Raw genomic sequence first — 26,474 nt, 5'->3', positions numbered from 1 at the left:
TAGTCCTATAGTAACTACAACCTAACACTTCTTACCTGGGAATATTGAAGACTCATGTTAAAAGGAACCACCAGCTTTTATATGTTATCAGGTTCTGAGCAAGGAACTAAAAGGTTAGCTTTTTTACATGGCACATATTGCACTTTTACTTTCTTCTGCAACACTTTGTTTTTGCATTATTTAAACCAAACTGAACATGTTTCATTATTTACTTGAGACTAAATTGATTTTATTAATGTATTATATTAAGTTAAAATAAAGTGTTCATTGTTCATTCAGTATTGTTGTAATTGCCATTATTACATATATATATATCTTTATATATATATATATATAAAAATTGTCCGATTAATCGGTATCGGCTTTTTTTGGTCCTCCAATAATTGGTATCGGCATTGAAAAATCATAAATCGTCCGACCTCTAGTTCAAAGGCATCTTATTGCGACACATTTGCAATTCGGCATGTTGGGCCACTCCCTATGAGGTTTTACCGACTGGATGTCACTGCATCTTCGTTGGTGCATACTGCTCTCAGTGCCTCTGAGGTGTGATGCTGTTGGGACTACACTGACTTCGGAGAGCATGTCTGCGATATGGGAATTGGCCATATCCCATAAGTGAGACATCGAAACAAGTATTAGAAATAGAACTTAGGGTTACTTGCATAAGCCCAGTTCTACGAGAATATGAGTGAGATGTCTCACCGCATTTCCATGTTAGCAAGAGCACAAGGAAGAAAAGGCTTACCCTACCATCCAAATCATCTTGTCTCCTGGACTCTGTCCAAGCATTTCAAGGCTTCGTTGAGACAGTGATTTATCAATGACCCAAGACCAGGTCAGTTAATTCCTACCATTGTGTCACTGAGTTGTCATAATGCTGCAGCAAATGTAAATTATCCAAGGGTTGTTGGCAGACACAATGTAAATAACTTAATTTATGTCCCCGTAACTGCCTCTGTTGATCCTACAGCTATTGTATGCAGTAATCATGTGCCTATGAACCAAAGTTTTACTGTTAGCACTGAGACAGTGTGCCCTAGTAGGAAGTCCACTATATGCAGCTCACCATGTACTTTCAGCTCAAATATAAATAACATGAGCATGTCTACTTCTGATACGCTTCCCAGTAAAGCAATAAAAAAACAATCAAACATGCCAGAAAAGTGATAAAAATAGCCTACATTAACATATGTAGCCTTTTGAAACATGAAGTCAATAACTTACTAGTAACATATTCTGACTATCTCTGATAATACCTTTGATGATACAGTGGTAGCAGCACATGGTTATAACATCTACAGAAAAGACAGAAATGCCAATGGTGGTGGTGTTGCCGTCTATATTCAGAATCACCTTCCTGTAGCTTAGAGAGGATCTCATGTGAAACACAAGTAATATAGCTACAGGTTCATCTGCTTCACCTAAAGCCCATTTTTGTTGGAAGCTGCTATAGACTACCAAGTGCTAACAATCAGTATCTGGTTAATATCTGTGAAATTCTTGATAATGTATCTGACATCAACAGAGAGGTAGATTTTCTGGGAGATTAGTCAATCTACCAGGGTAGTTACAAACAGCACAGGAATGAAATCAATGTATTAATCACATCTTTCCTAATGCTGCAGAAATTAGCTTTAAAGCAGTATCCAAATCCATCGGATGTAGTGATCACAATATAGTAGCCATATCTATGAAAACTAATGTTCCAAAGGCTGGGTCTAATATAGTGTGTAAGAAGTCATACAATCAGTTTTGTAGGGATTCTTATGTTGATTATGTAAATAATATTTGCTGGTCTGTGGTGTGAAGAGCAACCAGACGCAGCACTTGACACATTTATGAAATAGCTTATTCCAGTTACTAATAAGCATGCACCCATTACGAAAACGACTGTAAAAACGGTTAAATCCCCTTGGATTGATGAGGAATTTAAAAATTGTGTGGTTGAGAGGGATAAGGCAAAAGGTATGGCAAATACATCTGGCAGCACAACCAACTGGCAAACATACTGCAAATTGAGAAATCATTTGACAATACTATGAAGCAAAGAAACGCTAAAAATATTTGGAGCTTTGGAGTATCTTAAATTACATTTTGGACAAAAAGGCAAACTCAGCTCCCTCAGTCATTGAATCAGACTGGTCATTCATCACAAAGCCCTCTGATATTGCCAACAACTTTAATGGTCTTTTCACTTGCAAGATTTGCAAACTTAGGCATGACATGCCAGCAACAAACGCTGACGCTACACATCCAAGTATATCTGACCAAATTATGAAAGACAAGCATTGCCGTTTTGAATTCTGTAAAGTGAGTGTGGAAGAGGTGAAACAAATATTGTTGTCCATCAACAATGACAAGCCACCGGGGTCTGACAACTTGGAAGGAAAATTGCTGAGGATAATAGAGGATGATATTTGCCACTCCTATTTGCCATATATTTAAGCCTACTAGAAAGTGTGTGCCCTCTGGCATGGACGGATGCAAAAGTAATTCCACTACCTAAGAATAGTAAAGCCCCCTTTACCGGCTCAAGAAGCCGCCAAATCAGCCTGTTATCAACCCTTAGTCAACTTTTTGAGAAAATTATTTGACCAGTATACAATGCTATTTTATAGTAAACAAATTGACAACAGACTTTCAGCACACCTATAAGGAAGGACATTCAACAAGCAAATGATTGAGGATTGGCTGAGAGAAATATATGATAAAAAGATTGTGGGGGCTGTTTTGTTAGATTTCAGTGTGGTTTTTGACATTATCGATCATAGTCTGCTCCTGGAAAAACGTGTGTGTTATGGCTATATTGTGGATTAAAGGTTACCAAACAGAACACAGAGGGTGTTCTTTAATGGAAGCCTCTTCAACATAATCCAGTTAGAATCAGGAATTCTAGAAGAAAAGAAACGCACACCTATTAAGACGAGGTGCTGGCTAGCGGAGTAGAAAACTTGAAAATAAAAGAGAGCCGCACACTCTAGGAGCTCAGATGCTCCTAGAGTGTGCGGCTCTCTTTTATTTTCAAGAATCAGGAATTCCCCAGGGCAGCTGTCGAGGCCCCTCACTTTTTTCAGTCTTTACTAACGGCATGCCACTCACTGGCTTTACGTATGCGGATGACTCAACACTATACACATCAGCTACTACAGCGACTGAAATGACTGAAACACTTAACCCCCCTGGGATATGTGGGACGCCAGGAAAAATGCAGAGTGCCAAATTACTATAAAAATCAAACTTTCATTAAATCACACATGCAAGATAGCAAATTAAAGCTACCCTTGTTGTGAATCCAGCCAACATGTCAGATTTCAAAAAGGCTTTTTCGGCAAAAGCAAACAATGCTATTATCTGAGGATAGCACCTTCATAAACAAAGAGAGAAACCATATTTCAACCCTGCAGGCGCGACACAAAAACGCAGAAATAAAAATATAATTCATGCCTTACCTTTGACGAGCTTCTTTTGTTGGCACTCCAATATGTCCCATAAACATCACAAATGGTCCTTTTGTTCGATTAATTCTGTCGATATATATCCAAAATGTCCATTTATTTGGCGCGTTTGATCCAGAAAAACACTTGCTCAATGTGACTACAAAATATCTCAAAAGTTACCTGTAAACTTTGCCAAAACATTTCAAACTACTTTTGAAATACAACTTTAGGTATTTTTTAAATGAGTAATTGATAAAATTTAAGACGGGATGATCTGTGTTCAATACATGAAGAAAACAAACTGAAGCATGCCTTCTGGTCACGCGCGTCTATCTAACAGTACACTTCAAGTGACCCTCGTTCAAGATGGCGGTACTTCTTCATTGCACAAAGGAATAACCTCAAACAATTTCTAAAGACTGTTGACATCCAGTGGAAGCGATAAGAACTGCAACAAGGTCCCTTAGAAATCTGGATTCCCAATGAAAACCATTGAAAAGAGAGTGACCTCAAAACAAAATATCTGAATGGTTTGTCCTCGGGGTTTCGCCTGCTAAATAAGTTCTGTTATACTCACAGACATGATTCAAACAGTTTTAGAAACTTCAGAGTGTTTTCCATCCAAATCTAATAATAATATGCATATCTTATCTTCTGGGGATGAGTAGCAGGCAGTTGAATTTGGGCATGCATTTCATCCGGACGTGAAAATACTGTCCCCTGTCACCAAGAAGATAAAGAGCTGCTGTTAGTTTCAGGGTAGTGGCATGGAATAAGTTATTCCTAAATATTTGAAAAACTAAAAGGATTGTATTTAGGATAAATCATTCACTATACCCTAAACCTCAACTAAAACTTGTAATGAATAATGTGGAAATTTAGCAAGTTGAGGTGACTAAACTGCTCTGAGTAACCCTGGATTGGAAACTGTCATGGTCAAAACATGCTGATACAGCAGTAGCTAAGATGGGGGGGAAGTCTGTCCATAATAAAGCACTGCTCTGCCTTCTGAATGCACCAAGCTGTTTGTATAAACTACTAGCACACGGCTCAGACACCCATGCATACCCCACAAAGTCCAGAGCATACTATGGAAGGCGCACAGTACTACATAAGAGCCATGACTAAACAAAACTCTATTCCACATCGGGTAACTGATGCAAGCAGTAGAATCAGATTTTTAAAAACAGATAAAAATTCACATTATGGAACAGAGGAGACTGTGAAGAGACACATACACAGGTACAGAAACGCATACGCACACAAACGTTAGCACACACGTACATTGTAATATTGTCGTATGGTGATATTATACATTTTGTATTGTAGATATGTAGTGGTGTAATAATGTTATATGAAGTAATGTTGTATATTTTGTTTTATGTGTAATGTAAGTGCCTTAATGTGTTTGGACTACAGGAAGTGAATGGGTATCGCTAATAAATACAAATGCAGATAAGGAGGTTAGGGGCTCACAACAGGTGTTGTGTGATTGATTCTTCAAGTTACTGATCCGCTACAGCAAATGACATCTCAGTCATGTTCTCATAGAACCAGGGTTACGCAGGTGGACCTAAGTTCTGTTGCTTTGAAACCAGCCTTAAAAGTACTTTTGATATATTCTTATGATATTATGTTGTTGACACAGCACATGCAGTTTTACACCACTTGTGGTAAAATAATCCTGTGTAGGGTATAACTTCCAAGATGGCGCAGCAAAAAGACCTGTTTGTTATCGTTAAGTATTGTCTTTTTCGTATTTCTTTTGTATAAATTTCAATGTTTATTTTCCATTTTCAAAATAACTATACATTCCTGCAACCTGCCTCACCCAGTGTGGTACGGATCAGCTTGTAACGGCTCTCGTTTGTTGAATGAAAAGTGAACCAAGACGCAGCGTGGAAAGTGTTCATGATTTTAATATTCAAAAACACTCAAACAAAATAACAAACATGAAAATGACAGCGAACAGTTCTGTCAGGCGAAAAAAAGGAAAAGAAATAGAAAACATACTTTCCCACCCGAGTCACACTCTGACCTAACCGAACATAGAGTATAATAAGGATCTCTAAGGTCAGGGCGTGACACAGCTATTTCTTTTAGACCTTATAACTGGAACCTCCATCAGAAGCTAGCCAGCTAATTAGCTACTAGCTATTTAGTCATTATTAGCCTCTGCTAGCGGTCTTTACCTTTAGCTCAGACTCCTGCTGCTTTAGCCTGGATAGCCCGGATAATACCTGCCAGTCTGCAAAGAGCGATACCAGCCCTTAGCATATCGGACTGCTTTTTTCCACTACATCACCGGATTTCTGCCACAAGCTCTGGACCATTACACGGGATATTCTAAAGTTAGCTGGTTGCTACCGAGGAGCTATTGTGGCTAACAACCTTGTCCAGAAGCATGCACCAGTTAGCCCCGAGCTAGGCCAATTTCCCAGCTACCAAATGAAGTACACCAACTACAACACTTCTCTTGTCAATTGGCCTGGACCCTTTGTCGACACGGAGCCCGCCGATCCATCACGACTGGTCTGCTGATATAACTCGGCCGATGTGTTCTCAACCGGGCTCTGCGTCATGGATGTTTGGTGATGATCCATCTGCTAGCTCCGGCCTGCTAGCTCCCTGAACGCAGTGACTCCCGCTCGCTCAATGTAATCGACTACCGAACGGTTCCCAGTTTCATCTAGTGCTGCTCATTGGACCCTATGGTCACTCGGCTACACAGCCGATGCCTGCTGTACTGTCCATTAACACGGTACTTCATTTTGTTTATCTGTCTACCCCAGCCTCAAACTCAGGCCCTGTGTGTAGCTAACTGACCCTCTCTACCCATTCATTGCCATATACCCGTTGTTGTCCTAGCTGTTTACCCGTTGTCGTCTTACCCGTTGTTGTCTTAGCTCTCCCAATCAACACCTGTGATTGCTTATGCCTTTCTCTAATGTCAATATGCCTTGTATACTGTTGTTTAGGGCAGCTCTCATTGTTTTATTTTACTGCAGAGCCCCTAGTCTTGCTCAACATGCCTCAGATAGCTACTTTGTCCCACTCCCCACACATGCGGAGACCGCACCCAGAGATGCAACCTCTCTCATCATCACTCAATGCCTAGGTTTACCCCCACTGTACTCGCACCCTACCATACCCTTGTCTGTACACTATGCCCTGAATCTATCCTACCACGCCCAGATATCTGCTCCTTTTATTCTCTGTTCCCAACGCACGAGACGATCAGTTCTTATAGCCTTTAGCCGTACCCTCATCCTACTCCTCCTCTGTTCCTCTGGTGATGTAGAGATTAACCCAGGCCCTGTGTCCCCCCAGGCGCTCTCATTTTGTTAACTTCTGCAACTGTAAAAGCCTTGGGTTCTTGCATGTTAACATCAGAAGCCTCTCCCTAAATTTGCTTTATTCACTGCATTAACACACTCCGCCAATCCTGATGTGCTAGCCGTGTCAGAATCCTGGCTTAGGAAGGCCATCAAAAACTCTGACATTTCCATCCCCAATATTTCACTGGTCATCCCCAAAGCCAACACCTCATTTGGCTGCCTTTTCTTCCACTTCTCTGCTGCCGATGACTGGAACAAACTGCAAAAATCACTGAAGCTGGTGACTTATATCTCCCTCACTAAGTTTAAGCGTCAGCTGTCAGAGCAGCTTACCGATCACTGCAGCTGTACACAGCCCATCTGTAAATAGCCCATCCAACCAACCAACTACCTACCTCATCCCCATATTTGTTTTTCTGCTCTTCTGCACACCAGTATTTCTACTTACACATCTATCACTCCTGTGTAAATTGCTAAATTGTAATTATTTCGGCACTATTGGCCTATTTATTGCCTTACCTCCTTATTTGCTCACACTTATTTACACACACTGTATACAGATTTTTCTATTGTGTTACTGACTGTACGATTGTTTATCCCATGTGTAACTCTGTTGTTTTTGTCACACTGCTTTGCTTTATCTTGGCCAGGTCGCAGTTGTAAATTAGAACTTGACCACAACTGGCCTACCTGGTTAAATAAAGGTGAAAAAATATATATATTTAAAGAGTGGAGGCTGGTGACGTGAAACATTTAGGAGGATGGAAGACCCACAGTATAGGCGCGGACCAAACGGACACGACAAAGGTTGTTTCAAAAATCATCGAAGACAAATTATTGTAGAACCCTTTCCTGCAGCCTCATGAGTGGAATGTTATTCATATTTGTAATTTCATAATTAAATCAACATTTAAAAAAATGTAACTCTGAAAATCATGTCAAATGTCCATGTGTGAAGTGTATACTTTTGTTTCAAAGTAGATTTGTTTAAGACTACCAAGAAACACTGATTTAGCCCACTGCAGTAAAAGATGAACCTATAACATGAATTGTAAAAATACTATGGGGAATGGAAATGAGAGGGCTACTGCACAGGGTTGGAAAGGGATCACAGCAGTGATTGAATGAGGTATTGAGGCATGAGTTGAGGTGTTCAGAGGCTTCAGTGCAGGACAGGCTCATCATCGATGAATGGTGCAGGAGAAGAGCTCGACTCTTCAACTAAGGGCAGGACAGAATTTTCCTGGGAAGGAAAAAACAACAACAATACAGTTAGTTCAAGCAAGGATTAAAATCACCTTAAAATAAACATAGCAGACACATGCTATTACAACAGAGCCATCTGCCATTTGGGCAACAAATTCCTCCATAAAATTAAAACTCAGACATCTAAAAATTCACAAGGTCAAATAGACTTCCCGAGATACGTTCCTGAATAAAGCCCTGATCATCCACATAACCGATGATGACTGACAACTGCGAGCGACAGCTGATGTTTGTTGTATCTTCCATTTGCGATGTGAAAAAGAATCACTGATTCAACCTCTCTTTTAATCTCACTTTTAATGGATGATGCAACGGAAGCCATCAAATCATTCTGAATTGATTTCGACATCCCAGAGAAGACAGTAGAAACTTCCATATGCTCAGCAAGTAAAGCATGGTAAAGTATAATTACCTCTGCAAGCTCCTTGTAGTAGCCAAGTGTTAGCTTAACTTTCCCTCCCGTAAAAGCCAACTCTTACATGCCCGAAAATGCAGTAGTGTTGATGAGCTGCTTGAGACATCCCTGTTTCTTCTTACCTTGCCGTTGTGTTGCGCAGTTTGAATACGCAGACCTTCTTCCAGTACATGATTAATGCATCTTTTTCCCAGAAGCTTGAATCTGATGTAGACTATGTGAGGAGTTCCTCAACAAAATTCCACTATATTGTCATTAGTGTTAGCTAGCTATTCTGACAGAGAAAGCTACAGTCTGCTAGATACTAAAATTAGCAAGACAAATTTAAATAAATTGATTTCATTTTAAATAAAGCTCTAAAACCAAGACAAATATATATAAATCTACCTCCTCCATCTCCTGTAGTTTGAACAAACAAATTTGAATAGAATAATATCCTAAATTCCTCAACTATCCATATTACTATCTCAATCTATCCAACAATGTCATCAACTCACCAAGTTTCTAAATCACACATGTGTAGTACTAGGTTCATTCTCTGATTCTTTGATCGGATGGACAACATGTCAGCTCATACTGCAAAAGCTTTGATTGGTTGGAGGACGTCCTCCAAAAGTCGACGTAATTACTATGGTCTATGAAAAGTGGGTGAGGTTTTCTTATGAAATCAATGTAGCCAGAGAATGGAAAATAGCTGTCCTCCGGTTACACATTTACATTACATTTACATTTAAGTCATTTAGCAGACGCTCTTATCCAGAGCGACTTACAGATTGGTGCATTCACCTTATGACGCCACGGTAATACCCTAGAGGGTGCTGTTGAGACTACTATAGACAATCACAAAACAGTTTTAATTAGGTATTTGGTAACATGTGAATATATTTAGTATAGTTTTATCTGTTTTATAAATTTGGTATTTTTCTAAAATTCACTAAGTAGGATGGTCCTCCCATTCCTCCTCTGAGGAGCCTCCACTTATGGCAGTGGGGTTAACGTGACAGCCGAGTTGAGACATTCGCTCCTAGTTAGGCAAGCTATGTCAAGCTATGTACGGATGGCACTGTGATAAACTGCATCCAGTTTGCTGAGTAGAGTGTTGGAAGCAATTTTGTAGATGACATCGCCGAAGTCGAGGATCGGTAGGATAGTCAGTTTTACTAGGTAAGTTTGGCGGCGTGAGTGAAGGAGGCTTTGTTGCGGAATAGAAAGCCGACTCTTGATTTGATTTTCGATTGGAGATGTTTGACATGAGTCTGGAAGGAGAGTTTACAGTCTAGCCAGACACCTAGGTACTTATTGATGTCCACATATTCAAGGTTGGAACTATCCAGGGAGGTGATGCTGGTCAGGCGTGCGGGTGCAGGCAGCGAACGGTTGAAAAGCATGCATTTGGTTTTACTAGCGTTTAAGAGCAGTTGGAGGCCACGGAAGGAGTGTTGTATGGCATTGAAGCTCGTTTGGAGGTTAGATAGCACAGTGTCCAAGGACGGGCCGGAAGTATATAGAATGGTGTCATCTGCATAGAGGTTGATCAGGGAATCGCCCGCAGCAAGAGCAACATCATTGATATATACAGAGAAAAGAGTCGGCCCAAGGATTGAACCCTGTGGCACCCCCATAGAGACTGCCAGAGGACCGGACAGCATGCCCTCCGATTTGACACACTGAACTCTGTCTGCAAAGTAATTGGTGAACCAGGCAAGGCAGTCATCCGAAAAACCGAGGCTACTGAGTCTGCCGATAAGAATATGGTGATTGACCGAGTCGAAAGCCTTGGCAAGGTCGATGAAGACGGCTGCACAGTACTGTCTTTTATCGATGGTGGTTATGATATCGTTTAGTACCTTGAGCGTGGCTGAGGTGCACCCGTGACCGGCTCAGAAACCAGATTGCACGGCGGAGAAGGTACGGTGAGTGACAGATGAGTGACAGATGTAGGATTAGCGTAGCTGGCCTGGGTTGTGGTGAGCTCAGTGAGCGAGTGACACTGGGATCACCGGGTCTGGAGAAGAATCAGCTCATGGAGTTATGTAATGGGGTTTGGTTGTGTTGGTGAGAGGCTTTGGGGGGTTTTGGGATGTCAGTGTCACATGTATGGGTGAAGTTGCCATATGTTGGATTACTGGTGGATAGTAATAATGGAAACATACGGTATCACATGAAAACAGCCCTCTATGATGGTAATTGCAAGACATAGTCAGTGAGGTTCTGTGCATGATAGGTAGCACACACAGATTCAAAATGGCTATCATCACAAAATGTTAGTAATAGCTGTCATGCTCCTTCAAAGTTCAAGCAATGTTGTAACATGGATTTGTGTTGCAGCATGGTAAGGGTGCACGTGCACGACATGGGAGAAGATAAGCTCTTTTGTAACTGAGACTAATGAGTTAAGGGTCACTTTAATTTCAGATATGTCATACACATGCCACTCTGAAAAGCTTGGACCTAAAGGACTTATTCAGGTTAATGTATCAAGAGTAATCGTAAGGGTTACAAATATACTTTGGTTAACTCGAATGATAAATGTTTGTTTGAACTTGCAATGTCTATTCCAGGGGCAACTTTAGCAGTTTGGGGGTGCGTTTCAAAATGCTGTTAATTATGAAATATATAGGCCATATACAGCTGTTTTTAACACTTGTGCATCACAATTCAGTCAGTGAGGGGCCCCTGGGCAGCTGGTGCCTGTTTCAATTGACACCTATGAAACATAGCAAAGTCTGCTTTTGGTCTATTCTACTCATTCCCCTTACGCATATAGAAGTTTGATGGTGCTGGGAACAAAACATGGCAGAATATTACAAGAAAAAAAGATTGAATGTGTTCTTAATATTTGGCTATTTGGTTAAGTAAAGAAACTCGACCAGAATAACATTTGAAAAGTGTCATTTTCTTCAGATTCCAGCATGTTCCCAGCTGTACCCCCTGTGGCTGGAAAGGCTTGAATTCAAATAGGTCTATTAGCAGCAGTCTGAGCCCCTAGGGTGAGTGTGTCACCACTGCCCCGGCCTCTCCCTTGACACCCACGCCATGGTCCCTGTGAATAAAACCCATTACAGTTTTTTCCAAGCAATTTTTGGATCTGTGTTGAAAAGTATCTATAGCAATGGTCAAATACATTAGCAGAACATCTGATGATTGTCTTCCCTCAGTACCTCTTGCATATCTTAAACCACCTTTTGCAAAACTTTCATCAGTAAATTCACTGATAATGATGACTATAAGTGAGATTTAAAAAAATGGACAGATTGTTTCTCAGACAAGATTATTGTTAAACACACAAACGTCCCTTATTTATAAGATGTATATGTTTGGTTGTAGGCCCACCTCTTTCAAAATGTGTTAGCTGGGGCTGGGGTGTGTCACCAATCAAGCCCCCGAGCACAGGAGTTGAAAATTTACTGACCTAGATTAGAGATAAAACTAGCTAGTTTTAGAATGTTGTGTTGTACAACAGCTGACTAAAGACAGGGCATTCAGATCAAGAACATGACATGTGCAGTTGAATGTTTCCATGGTAACGGTGTTGCTTAATTTCATGATGAAATTTTAAAACAAAGTTGCCACTTGTTGTGGAAAACGAGTGTCATGAAATACATATACCAGAAATAGGGTACAGTTTTAGACTTGTCAGAAATGTCAGCAAACCAGGCTAACTGTGTACAGCAAAATAGCTAGCTAGCACTCTTTGGCTAGCTAGTTAACGTAAACTCACCCCATTCCGTACAAATGTGCGCAACCGTGACATTCAAACGAGGCTGCAAAGAAAACTAATGGGACTGTAGTGACTGTGTTGACTTCAACATCTGGGGTGTGAACTACGTTTCTATTCAAGCGATGATCGACATGGTAATGGCTCTATAGTAATGGAGAAAAATGGAAAAAAACTGACCCTCCGTTACATCGTGACGTGTCATGCCGTAACGTACAGCACGCATAAAGCAACTATTTCTGTCTTACAATCTCTCTCCACCAGGTGTAGCACCAGGTGTAGCACTCTCATCGTTTAAAAACAAGAAATGGACAGTGACGGGGTAAGGGGGGATACCTAGTCATTTTTTGCATCATCACTGTAAGCGATCGTCACTCTCAAAGCCATCGTTTACTTCTGAAGATCACTTTAGCACCACCCTAAAACACCAATTCATATTCGACACAAACCTTCAAATAGGTATGTAATGACACATTATATAAACTCTTTATAGTGTTTTATTTACATTTTAGAGGCGATAAGGTGATAAGTTGGACAGATCGAGTGGAAAAAAGGCGTTTTCCCACACATCTCCTCTCCTTCCCACTACCACGCATTAGTTTCGCTTCCCCACCCGCCATTTTTAAAAAGACCTGAAGGAACTCATTGTCTTCTTCAATCATGCAGAAACGGGCAGCGTGGAGGTCTCGGCATGAATTATGTTGGAAAGGGGAGAAATTGTGCTTTACAATGGTATTGACATTACAGTTGATCTGGAAGTATTACGTTTTTTGGGCGCTAAAATAAGGTCAAATGTACGGACCAAGGCGATGTACAAAAGTGAGTGAGTTTACGTTAGTTGCTTTGCTGAACACAGAACGTTAGCGCACTGCTCTTTAAATGGCTAAATGGACCTGTCTCGTCGCAAGACTTTGACTAAAGTTGATATGTTGAATCTCGAATACTCCAGCCAATGACATGAGACGTTCTAAAACTAGACTGTTCAGATCTATTTACAACCAAATAGCAACATTTCACTTTATATCTAGAAAGATACATAGCAAGCTTGCTATGTCTTACCTTTTCAGCAGGAAAAAAATCTAGTTCTCGGTCAGTTATGAATCCCTTCAAGTTTTTTCCCATGTGTGAACGTAAATCTGAGGTTTACTCTCGTCTTGGCCCGGGGCTCTGTCGCTTCCTTTTTTACATGTCTGCTCTCCAAATTTCTGCCTGAGAACCGCTGCATCATTGCTGCTGGGTCAGGTCGTTAGGCCATCGCGTCTGCAAAGGTGCTGTAAGCTAGCGAACTCCACTAGCCATTAGCCAAGTGTTGGCCATGGGCTAAACTACTAGCTAGCGATCACACCCCCTCCTCACTGATGGAAAACACACCACTCATTGTGCGTGCCACAAAATGAATATAGGGGTTCTCAGGCAGGCTAGGAGTACACTATTGTTGGCATCACATTGGATGAATATAACGAAGGTTACATATTTTACCCACGGTTATGTGAGCTATATGTATCACTCCAATATATTGTTATCACTCCACGGTAGAGGTGAGGGTTTACAGATTTACTCCCTTGTACACCTGTGTCATGGCTGGGGTCCGCCAATACCAGTGCACCAATCGCCAGTGCAACTGGCATGCCATGGTTGTATCCGGTGCCCTTGTGCTCTGCATGGTGTACATTACACCCTCCTGTAGTCCTAACATGGACCATTGGTGCCATTCAGGGGCCAAGCCCACAGACTGAGGCAGTGTGGTCTCGGATGCCACAGAATCCCCCCGACCTGAGACAACAGGGACAGGAGAAGGCTGAACCAGGGTGGTCTGGGCCAGTATGGGGCCACCAGCTGTAGACGATGCTCCACCATCTTGGTCCTGTCCAGCCCTGGTCAATCATGAGCCAGCGCATCCAATCCCAGAGGCCCTGGTGGCTCCGACATGGAGTACCACAGGGGGGCAGTGTGCATTCTTCCGAACTTGTCCCACAGGTGCTGCACCAACTGGGGATGTAGGCTCCAGTCCCAAGGTGGCGGGCCCTCGAGAGCATATCCGCTGCTACATTCAGGATGCCATGTACATGCGCTGCGCGTAGAGACGCTAGACATCCCTGAGCCCAGAGAAGGAGCTCCTGTGTCATAAGATGGAGGCGGTGGGACCTCAGTCCACCCTGATGGTTGATGTAAGCCACCACTGTGGTGTTGTCCATTCTCACAAGTACATGTTTTCCCTTCAGATGTGGAAGGAAAGACAGAAGGGCCCGCAGTACAGCTCAGAGCTCTAGTGTATTGATGAGCCTGTCCCTCCAAGGGGGTAGCCAACAGACGCTGGCCAACCTGTCCTTGGTCACACCACCCCAACCGTTCTGGGAGGAGTCTGTGCTGACCAACTCTCAGCATCTCCGCCCCGCCTGAGAGAGAGGAGCGACAGCGCCACTTCAACAATGCCCTGAGGCACTGTACGGTCACCCGCAGCTGGCGGTGACGGTGACGCTTCGGGTGCAGCCGGTGGGAGTTGAACCACTGTTGAAAAGGCTGGAGATAAAGCAGGCCCAGGGGAATTAGCAACGAGGCCACCATCAGCAATCCCAACAGGCATTGGCATGTCAGGGAGGTTACCATCCGCCCCTGCCGACAGTGGTCGGGACAAGATAAGATCGCCTGAACCCGTCTGGTGGGCAAGCGTGCTCTCATGAGGATTGAGTCCAGTTCCATGCCGATGTGGGTCAGGAGCATGTCTCTGTCTGACGGGACCTGGGTCCTGGTCGTGGCACAAATTGGCCAATCGTCCAGGTAATTGAGGATCAACAATCCTCGGGACGTGAGTAGTGCCAGGACAGTGTCCTTGCACTTTGTGAATGTGCTGGGTGCCAAGGAGAGACCGAAGACAAGAACCATGAATTCGTAAGCCGTTCCTTCGAATGCGAATCAGAGGTACTGCCAATGAGCTGGGTCCATTGAGCTGGATGAACAGGAACATGGAAGTACGCACCCTTAGGTCCAGCGTCACAAAACACTGGTCCCTGTACACGGCCTGCAACACACTGGCTTGGGACAGCATGTGGAACCTCAGTACCTTCAAGTACCCATTGAGGTTGCAGAGGTCCACAATTGGTCGAAACCCTCTGTCTCTTTTTGGGACCACAAAATAAGTGGAGTAGAACCCACCTAGCCATTCTGATATCTCAATACTGTGGATGGCACCCTTGTCCAAGAGTGAGGAGTTTTCTGGGGGGTCAGCAACCATGGTGACACGAAGGCCCCTGAAGGACGGGGGCCAACACTGGAATTGGAGTTGGTACCCCTTGAACATTGTGGACAACACCCACGGGGACTCTTCACCCTCCTCCCACTTTGCCCTTTGAGACCGGTAGAAGCAGCCAAGGCCAGGGAAGGGTGTGTCAGGAGTCCTGCCGGGGCCCGCCTCAGAGAAGGGCTCCACCTCACGCTGTGCCCCTCCCCGCTGTTGTCCCTCAGCCCATCACCTGTCGTTCGGGTGCAGGCGGGTGGCAACGGTCTGTCAGGCGGGTGGCAACGGTCTGTCTGCCTGAGGAGGTGGAATGAACCCTGTCCCTACGAACCTCTCCTGCAAGGCCTCGCAGAACTCAGCAGAGATGGGGACAGGTGGAGAATCATCACTGTCCACCAGTTTGATGTACAGTGAAGTGGCTACCCAACTGAGTAGGCTCCTCATAGCCTCTCAAGCCGCTGTGGGCGATTAAGCCCAGCTGCCGGCTTCTGATGGACGGTCAGCCTGGTAGCCCCGCTCACAGTGGAGAACAGTGCCAGCATTGTCCCCCAGAATAATCCTATCACTGGCCAACAGGGAACAGCTGTCGTCGCCTTCGAAGCTATCAACCTTCTGACGCAGGGCATGCACCCTCCGTCCAAAGTGGTCCCAGCAGTTTGCCTCCTGCCCCCATCCAGGACTGGCATCAGCTATGCTCTACCTGCATTGGCTCCCGCCACACTTCCTGGGAGGGGTACTGGGCGCAGTACAGGGACCAACAGCTCGCTGGCGCACCACTCCTAATGGAAGGAGCTCGTCTCCAGCCTGAGCCCGAGCCCGAGCCTGGCCACCCACTCACGCATGGTCTCCAATCGCACTAGGGTCAGGAGTTCTGAGAACACCACACAAAACAGGCATCCAGTAGCGCACTCCACCGCCCTCCCTGCGTGGCTCAAACCCAGGCAGTGCATACACGAGGTATGTGGATCCCACCATCAAACCTGTCACAAAGGGAAGCCATAAGCTCAGCCAAGCCAACAAGGCCTATGAGCATGGGTCCAACGCCCTGGGAAAGCTTATGTCATGACCCGCTTGGAGGTATAGGAACCTGGTGAAGGATAAACTATCCAGTACCAAAAAACAGGGAAGACCCGTGTGGTAAAAGCAGGCATATAAAAAAACAGCAACCAGTTAATGGATTTGATTTTTATGTCATTTATTTATGCCAACTGCAATATTACCTAGCCGTTTAATATCCAAGCAGTAAAAACAGCACCATATGATGGAGTAACCCCGTTAAGGAACTCCAAAGCTAATGTCTCAACATAGTGAATAGTCCAACATGATACACTCTGCAGGGGAAAGAACAAAAAATAAAAAAACCTGCATGGTAATTAGCAGAGAACCAGACATTTAAGCAATTCAGAACACACACATAGAACAAGCCAGTCGGCAAGTTGTGTAAGGTAAATGACAGTTTGTGGCAGCAAGAGCCACCATACTAACAGGCTGACCACACCGCTCGCATCACGTGCGTTGCAAAATAAATTTAGAAATCTGTGTTATTCAATTATTGCAGCCACACTGCTCGAGTGTCTGCGTTGCCACGGGCTAAAATAGAAATGCGTTCTATTTCTGACGCAGATCGCACTGCAAGTCCTGCCTCTCCCATCTCCTCATCGGTTTATAGAAGCAGGTACCCACGTGCCATCTCCTCATTGGTTATACTCACGTGGGTGACAAAGACGAGCGAGGTCAGTGGCGGTAATGCACCTAATTTATGAAGGTTGCCAATTGCAATATAAAGTCAAGAGAAGAAAAAGCCTGGAAGGAAGAGAGTTGACTAGAAACGATTCGGTTGACCGTTTTGTGGGTGGATTAATTGGCGGAGTAGAGGACCTTGTGCATTTCAGGTAAAATAACAACTCAATGTTTATATCCTAGGACAAATTAGCTAGCACAGCAAGCTAGCTAAATAGGACAACTTAGCTAGCAAGTGCAAGCTAGCTAGCTAAATTGCCATAAAGGTTTAATAATGCTTTTTCGACCTGTCCCCAAATGAATGTAATTGTAGTTCGTTTTGATATTTTAACCTGCGTGTCGTGATGGCGTTTGGTGTGGGGGACAAAATAAATGTATGCACGATGGCGTACGAGCACAGCCGGTTTGGGTTCCATGTAATGGATGCTCACAGAGTCATAGGGTCGCTTAGGGTCCCAGGAACTCAGTCAGGGTCTAAACTTACTGTTATAGTAGAATGCAAAAGGTGCAATTTTTCTCTTGTTATGTCAGTCGCTGACAGTCACTCAGGCATGCAGGGCCCTGTGAGAGCTAAACTCATGACTATGATTATATTTCCATTATTAGCAGCATCTAGGCTGTCCACTTTGAAGAAGCTGAGACAGAATGGCTATATAAGGAATGGAACATATAGGACCAGGGTCCTGCTACCAGGGCCCTGCTACCATTTTAACCTATACAGCTGTCAGATGTGGGCGTTAAGTAGCAAGAACTGAGATTGAAAGATGGAGAAAGGTCAAGGGAAGCTATTTTCATATAGAGGGAGGGGACTCTATACGTTATGCAAAGACAGAATCCTATAAAGGCAGGACTCTGTAAAATGAGAATTTAGTCTTCACCATGGAAGGGCTCGTCTTTGTTACTTTGTATTAAAGTCTATTTTGAATTCACAAGTTCTAGTAAGAGTGTTATATTTCTGAGTCAATATCAAGATACACTCAGATATCATACACTCAGATATCATTAACATGGCATTAGTCATAGCAAAATGCGTAGAATTGCAGGAAATCAGCTGTAAAACTGAACATTTTTTCTCTGCTCCATGGCAAAATTTGTAGAGTAACATGAAATGTGTCATGAAATTGTCACACTCTGATCTGTTTCACCGGTCTTTGAGCTTGTCTCCACCTCCCTCCAGGTGTCGCCCATCTTCCTCATTATCCCCAGTGTATTTATAGCTGTGTTCTCAGTTTGTCTTGTCAGTCTGTCTTCTTGCTTGCTCAAGTTCTGTTTCCCCGGTTGTGACCATTCTGCCTGCCCTGACCCCGAACCTGCCTGTCGTTCTGTATCTGCCAGACTCTGACCCGTTTGTGAACCTCTGCCTGTCCTGAGTCTGCCTGCGGTTTTGTGCCTTATTGACTCTGCCCTGAATTACGGACCTCTGCCTGCCTTTGTCTTTTGCCTGCTCCCTATTTGAGTCAATAAACATTGCGTTAATCTTTTTGCAGGCAGTAGTGTTCTTTTGATGAATCTACTTGTATTTATGTTTTGAGAAGGCAACTACATTTTGAAAACGCATTTACTGTTTTGCACAAGGCCCCAGAGTTCTGTGTCTTGTGAACTCTGTTTTGAAAATTGACAATTGTTCCAAAGAAATGCTTGTAAACAATTGAGGAAAACTGTAATTAACATACGGAGGCTGCTGCCTGCCATGTGACCACCCCGGCCAAGAAAAATTAGCCCGCAGCTGGGGAACCATACACTGAGACCTCCCCAATGTGTACCTGCCTGGCCCTCCCCTTTATATGTTTCCCACCTGTTTTTGAGGCACCCAGAAAATATGTAATCAGGTTTTTTTGATGAAATTGTGAAAAAAATTGAAAGAGTGAGGATGACCTCCAAGGGAATGTCAGCCCCTTCGGTGGTCCAAATTAGCATATCCACACACACCCCGGTCAGCTGGGGGCTTTCATTCACATACTATGAAACAAGGAACAACCCAACAACACACACATTCCTTTCAAGAGAGGAGACTGACAGACTATGGGAGCCAGAGTGTGTAGTACATTACTGTACAGTCAGCCATGCTCTGTGTGCCTGCCATATAGGTTAATTAGCCCCACATCACACTCCCAATGGCCGGGGCTCTTGGTGACAGTAAAACGATGGGCAGTCGTGTTGAAGGGGCTATATAAAGCACTATCATGTCAAGCTGTACGGCTCTCCGGCCGCTTTCATTGCTCAAAGTACTCGCTATTAGTTACCAAGATGTTATCACTGAGTGATATAGACTTTTAGCTCGGAGGTCTCTAGCTATTCAATCAGCCTACCTCCGCTTTTAAATACATTAATAGAACATTCTTCCACTGCAAATCCACCACCTTGTGAACAGTGTTTGATGCCAGAAGGCAAGATGGATTATTATCATATGTACAATTGCATCACAATTAGGCCGAACCTTTATAAAGCCAACATTACTACGTGGTAAACATAGCCCTGAATCCAGGGGCCTTGCACCAAGGTAGAAAAATATTATCAATATATTCTAACATGAGAAGCATTGGCCAACTTTATCACAATGAAATTCAGTATCAATGGTTTTTAGAATAACTTTAGTTAGCTCTATCTTAGCCTAGTATAGTGCCCTGTGTGGTGAAGTCATGAGAAAAGACCAGCAGCTCTTTGGTCTGTCTGGGAGGGAACTGGCATCTGTCATCAACTGCTCCAATAGCCCTTTCACTGGGAGAGAGCAGGGATTTGATTCTCATCTCTTTAGCCCTCCATCCACCCATCCCTTCTCTCCATCCATGCCAGCTGGAGTAGCATCTTTCTATTACTGATATCACTGTGTCCCAATTGGACACAGGCCCTTCTCCGGCCGAGACAGAGTCTCCTGTGTAAGGCAAAATGGGGGCCATTGTAGAGGGGGGCTCTGGGGAAAAGAACATCCACACAAAGACAGGCTGGGTTGGAGGCGTGGGGTGTTCGGGGAGACAGCACCTCGTCCAACCTGTCTGGCTATTCCCCTTTAAGCCAGGCACAACAACAACCAGGGAAACCTGACCTCACAGGACACCTCACTTGTGTGGGAGGTCCACTTTCAAAACATAGTCATGATAGGACTGATGTTATTACCCGATTAGTGATAATCATGATGACATGGTATCATTTTGAGAATAAAATAGTATAGTATGGCACAAGCTAATATAAGCTAAAAGTAGCCAGTAACCCTCAAGAGTGTCAGTCAAATGGAGTTTCAGCATCCTGCATTTAATGGCATGCACGTCACTACCTTTCAACTCCAATGGTTTGTATGGTCACTAAGGGCACTTAAGGATGGGCCATTGGCAGAACTCTAATATGGCGCCTGAGACGGGCACACAGAGGACATTGCTGCTGACAAAGACAAGTGAAACTGGAGACACACAGTGACAAGTCCCCATTGCTACAGACAAGGACCTTACTGAGAACCCCAAAAAATGAATGACCCTATTACATAAGAATTTCTTTCTCAAGTCATTTATTCTCTTTGGTAATCTAATGTGGTATAGTTACATTATGTAATATGTCAGATAACACTTGTTGTTCTTAGATTTTCCAACATTAATTTAACGGCGGTATATTCAAAACAACCCCTGAAGGGGGAGGGGGGGCAGTAGACCTATTGTGGCATTTTCAGTGTCATATGTTAAACCATTAAATTAGTAATTGTGTATCAATATCAGCTGTATTGTTATTCTACACCTATCATCTGAAGATTTGTTCGCGTTCCAAGTTCTCAACTAAACTGTGACAAAGGAGCGCAACATAAGTGTGAAAGGCGTGACATCTAGTGGCGAAAATTGGCGGTTTGAACGAAAGTAACCAATGGGCCTGTTGTTTCATCAAAACTGTCTCTCTTGACCAATCAGTGTATACGATGTTTTTCTCGTAGTTTAAACAAAAGATGGCGTTCATTGTCTTGTAAATCCAACATTATGCTACATTTATCTATTAAATTCATACATTGTCGACGTTTCATGTAAGTATTTATTTAACTGGTTATTTATCTAGCTAGCTACGTATCATAGTCTTCACATTGAGTATGCCAAGGCTCTCGGTGCAAGCTAAAACAGTAAGATACTGTTTTACTTTGCTGTGGAAGACAGCTTGCTAGCTAGTCGTTGTTACTAGATATGTCAAATGTACATTGCAATACGTCAACAACTTTCCTGCAAACAATCTACACGGTGAACAACAAAAACTTATCTAGAAAGGCACTCTGGGTACGGTAGTTTCATACTAGTAACGTTATGTGCATGATGCATAATTGCTCTGGTAAATTACATGACGTTATAGTTTTTTAAAGTTCTTCAACATGACCTTTCCAGAATGTTGTTTAGTGATGGCTTCAATATACTGTTGTTACTCGCCAAATAGTGAAAAGCGACATCTCACCAAACTAAAGATGTCGGTAGTGTGTGAACGACCTGTTATCTGTTAGCTTCGACCGCAACTAAGGATTCTGAGAGGACATTGCGTTGGTAGCGTGGTAAGTTTGGAAATTAAACTTTTGTTCTCGTATTGTATCCCGTGTTATATAGCAGCTTTTCAGGAACACAGAACACTTTTTTCACGAGGATATGACTTATTTAGGTCAAGATAAGGTGGTCTTAGTCCCTTTCGGAGACACTGACAGCCAAATACTCCATCAAAAAGTGAATAGATTCTTACTTGCAATGCCTTTCGTATCACATCAAAATAATTTCACAAATGCAAAATACATACTTTGTCCCAGTTGCAGCCAACAGTATTTTTCAGCGACCACACGTTTCTGGCGGCCTTCCGTTACACCCGGGTGTTCAGAGCATTTCAAATAGCTAATTAGCACTGGCAGTTTGGGAACGCTAACATTAACCCTATAAAATTGTGTATCAATTTAACGTTTCGGTTTATTTCTCGCTGATATGAAAGACAAGGTCATTGTGCCAAAAAATCAGGTGGGGCACTTTATAAAACTCCCCCATACAAAGAGGCTTTCCTCCAATGACTCAGGTGTAATGTAATGGAATTGAGTCACGATCAAGAGCTAGGACTTACTATGAGATATCTTCTTTTCAAGTGATCAGAAAAGGCAGAAAAGTTAATGGACAGGTCAATGATTCCCATGTCAATAAGAAACCAAATCATCTGTCTGGAGTCTTAAATTCCAAATAAAATTGTATTTCTTACATGCTTCCTAACCACCGGTATATACCAACAGGGAAATACTTTCCTTCGGGCCTTTTCCAATAATGCAGAGTTAAAGATACAATACAAATATACATAGTGACACAAGGAAGAAATACACAGTGAATAATGTGTAAAAATAACATGTCCTATATACAGGGAGTACCAGTACCGAGTCGATGTGCATGGGTACGAGGTAACTGAGGTAGATATGTACATATAGGTAGGGGTAAAGTGACTAGCTAACAGGATAGAGAAGACTTGAGTTGTAGCAGCAGCAGCATATGTGAAGCAGCAGAGTGGGTGTGGGTAGAGTCCAGGGTGTGCATAGTCAGTGCAAAAGAGTTAGTTAAAAAGGGTCAATGCAGGTAGTCCAGGTAGCCATTTTATTAGCTATTTAGCAGTCTTGTGGCTTGGGGGTAGAAGCTGTTTAGGGTTCCTGTTGGTACCAGACTTGGTGCACTGGTACCACTTGCTGTTCGGTAGCAAAGAGAACAATCTGTGGCTGAAGTCTTTGAGGCCTTCCCCAGACACTGCCTTGTATAAAGGTTCTGGATGGCAAGGAGCTCAGCCCCAGTGATGAGCTGGGCTGTATTCACCACCCTCTGTAGCACCTTGTAATTGGGTGTCTTACAGTTGCTGTTCCAAGCAATGACGCAGCCAGTCAAAATGTACTCAATGGTGCAGCTGTAGAACTATTTGAGGATCTGAGGGCCCATGCTAAATCTTTTTTTAGCCTCCTGAGGGGGAAGAGGTGCTGTCGTGCACTCGTCACAATTGTGTGGCTGTGTGTAGACCATGTTAATTTTTTAATGATGTGGTCACCGTGGAACTTGAAGGTCTTGACCCGCTCCAGTACAGCCCCATCGATGTGGATGGGGGCGTGCTCGTTTCTCTGTTTCCTGTAGTCCACGATCAGCTCCTTTGTCTTGCTGACATTGAGGGAAAGGTTGTTGTCCTGGCACCACACTGCCAGGTCACTGACCTCCTTCTTATAGGCTGTCTCATTGTTGTCGGTGATCAGTCCTACCATCGTCGTGTCATCTGCAAACTTGATGATGGTGTTGGAGTCATTCGTGGCCACACAGTCGTGGAACAGGGAGTACAGGGGGGGACTAAGCACACATCCTGAAGGGCCCCTGTGTTGATGTTCAGGGTGGCGGAAGTGTTATTGCCTACCCTCACCGCCTGGGGGTGTCCTGTCAGGAAGACCAGAATCTTGTTACAGAGGGAGGTGTTCAAAATTCAACACTTTGTCCAATATCTCAAGATACAGTGGTCATGTTGTTATATTTTCAGGGCTGATGTAGAACACGGAGATTATTCAAATAAAAGTAAAATACACACACCAGGAGGGGTAACAGAGTAGATATAACTGGGATTTTCGTGAACAAAAAAGCAGAGTTACTAATTAGTAACATTTTGGCTGTATATATCACAGGTATGTTGTATTTTTAGTAGCCCAACTGATTAAGCCTAGAGAGACAAATAATACCTCCAACCTTGTGCCCTTGCCACCTGCATGCGCACACACACACACACGCCACACAACGAACACATTGCTTAACACAAGACACAAACTTCTCAGCATCTGCACACATTTACACATCACTCCCACCATCACACACACCAGGGTTAGAAAAGCTGATAAAACTTACTGTTAACTTCCCCAAAAAATCCTATTGGAAAATAATGCATTTTATATTTATTGCTGGAAATACCAGTGCATTGAAATACATTTGACCATCATGCTTATTGGTCTAAAGGTTAATTTGCATAATGTAGTGGAATTAAATTGCGCACAACTATCAGCGCACAGCATACAGAGCCTGTTTTGAGCAAGATTTCTCCTGCAGCTCCTAAACTGGTTGCTGCTGGAGTAAAACGTGCGCTTTTATAACCTCATTCATTGCGCAACAATTCTAAATGCAAACGCATGATAAAAAAAACCTAGTATTGTTATTGCCTCCTATTTACCATTTCAGTGCAGGCAACAAGCTGACAGCGCATCACCCACCACTTTTCAATGAGAGCTGGGGGCAGTATGCATTTTGAAAACATACTTAATTGTTTGAAACCTGAATGTTTTATTTATGAGGCATGTTTTACCTTTATTCAAAGTAGCCTATAGGGAAAATCCGACCATGAAAACGTGGAGGCAATTATTTTATAAAGACTTCATAGGCGGCGCAGTGAGTTTCGAGTTTGATTAAGCTTAGGCTACAATTTATCCTACAATTTCTACAGTTCTGCTTGCCCGTTCTGATTTTAATTTACGCATTTTCGTGGAACACCTTCATTTCATTAATAACGTTTTAGTTTCTCAAAGTCATTGTCACGTGTTTAGTCATACAAATCTGACTTAAAATGATACAAATCAAGAAGTTAAAAGTCAACTAATGCGAGATCATCAGCCTCTACCGTATGGACACATTGTGATCTGTTGGCGGCTAAATATGTTAACTCGTAGCCTGTAGGCCAATGCAGCATTGCTTTTTCACACTGAGGATTGGTGATTATGGAGGGGGAGTTTGATAAAATCTTTCTTCCAATAGCTTACTTTGAGAAACTATAGTTTTAATATATTATCATTTGCAATGGATGTTAAAACCTCTTTAAGCTAGGGGGCAGTATTTTGATGTTTGGATGAAAAACGTGCCCAAAGTAAACTGCCTATTTCTCGGGCCCAGAAGCTATAATATGCATATAATTGGCAGATTAGGATAGAAAACAATCTAAAGTTTCCAAAACTGTCAAAAAATTGTCTGTGTGTATAACAGAACTGATATTGCAGGAGAAAACCTGAGGAAAATCCATCCAGGAAGTGCTGTTTTTCTGAAACTACTCTTCCATTGCAATCCTCCATTTAAAGGGATATCAACCAGATTCCTTTCCCTATGGCTTCCACAAGGTGTGAACAGTCTTTAGACGTAGTTTCAGGCTTTTATTCTGAAAAATGAGCGAGAATGATCACATCATGTCAGTGGATAGCCAGATGTCCTCAGATTTATGCATGCGCGTGCGCCTGGAGCGAGACCTTTTCTTTCTCTCTTCTATTGAAAATGCTACCGTCCGGTTGAAATATTATCGATTATTTATTGTATAAACAACCTGAGGATTGATTATAAACAAATATTTGACATGTTTCTACGAACTTTACGGATACTATTTGGAATTTTCATCTGCCCGTCGTGACCGTATGAGCCTGTGGATTTCTGAACAAAACGAGCCAACCCAATGGAGGTTTTTGGATATAAAGAGAATCTTTTTCGAACAAAACAAACATTTATTGTGTAACTGGGAGTCTCGTGAGTGCAAATATACGAAGATCATCAAAGGTAAGCGATTAATTTGATTGGTCACGAAAGTCAGAAAAGCAATCTACTTTGCCTGCTAGCTGTTTGTGATGCTTTGTCTGCTGAGAGCTGTCCTCACATAATCGCATGCTTTCACCGTAAAGCCTTTTTGAAATCTGACATGCCAGGTGGATTAACAACAAGTTGTGTTTTGGTATATTGCAATTGTGATTTCATGATAATGAAATATTTTTAGGCATTTTAATTTTGCGCTATGCAATTCCCCTGATGTTGACAAATTATCCCGCTAAAGGGATCTGTGCGCCAAGAGTAAAACATTTTTTTTAAACTCTCCTACATTTCTGTGCAGTGGTGGAAAAAGTACTCAATTTTCATACTTGAGTAAAAGCAAAGATACCTTAATAGAAAATGACTCAAGTAAACGTGAAAGTCGCCCAGTAAAATACTACTTGAGTAAAAGTATTTGCTTTTAAATATACTTAATTATCAAAAGTAAATGTAATTGATTTGAAACAATCCACAGCTATTTGTTTAAAGAAGCTAATGATCCTCAATTCCTTTGCGGCTAAGTCATGCTTTCTGGTGAAGTATTTTATTTATTTCTGTATAGAAAGGAGTAATTACGCTGTATATAAAGAACAAAATGTAAACGCAACATGCAACAATTTCAACAATTTTACTCTGTTATATTCATATAAGGAAATCAGTAAATTGAAATAAATTCATTGGGTCCTGATGTATGGATGTATGGACCTTTCGGTTACTGGCCCAATGCTCTAACCACTAGGCTTTCCGCCCCAGTAGCCATTGAAGGTGAG

The sequence above is a fragment of the Oncorhynchus gorbuscha genome, linkage group LG11 (genome assembly GCF_021184085.1).
Source record: "Oncorhynchus gorbuscha isolate QuinsamMale2020 ecotype Even-year linkage group LG11, OgorEven_v1.0, whole genome shotgun sequence".
Lineage (NCBI taxonomy): Eukaryota > Metazoa > Chordata > Actinopteri > Salmoniformes > Salmonidae > Oncorhynchus > Oncorhynchus gorbuscha.
Note: the sequence above shows the minus strand (reverse complement) of the source record.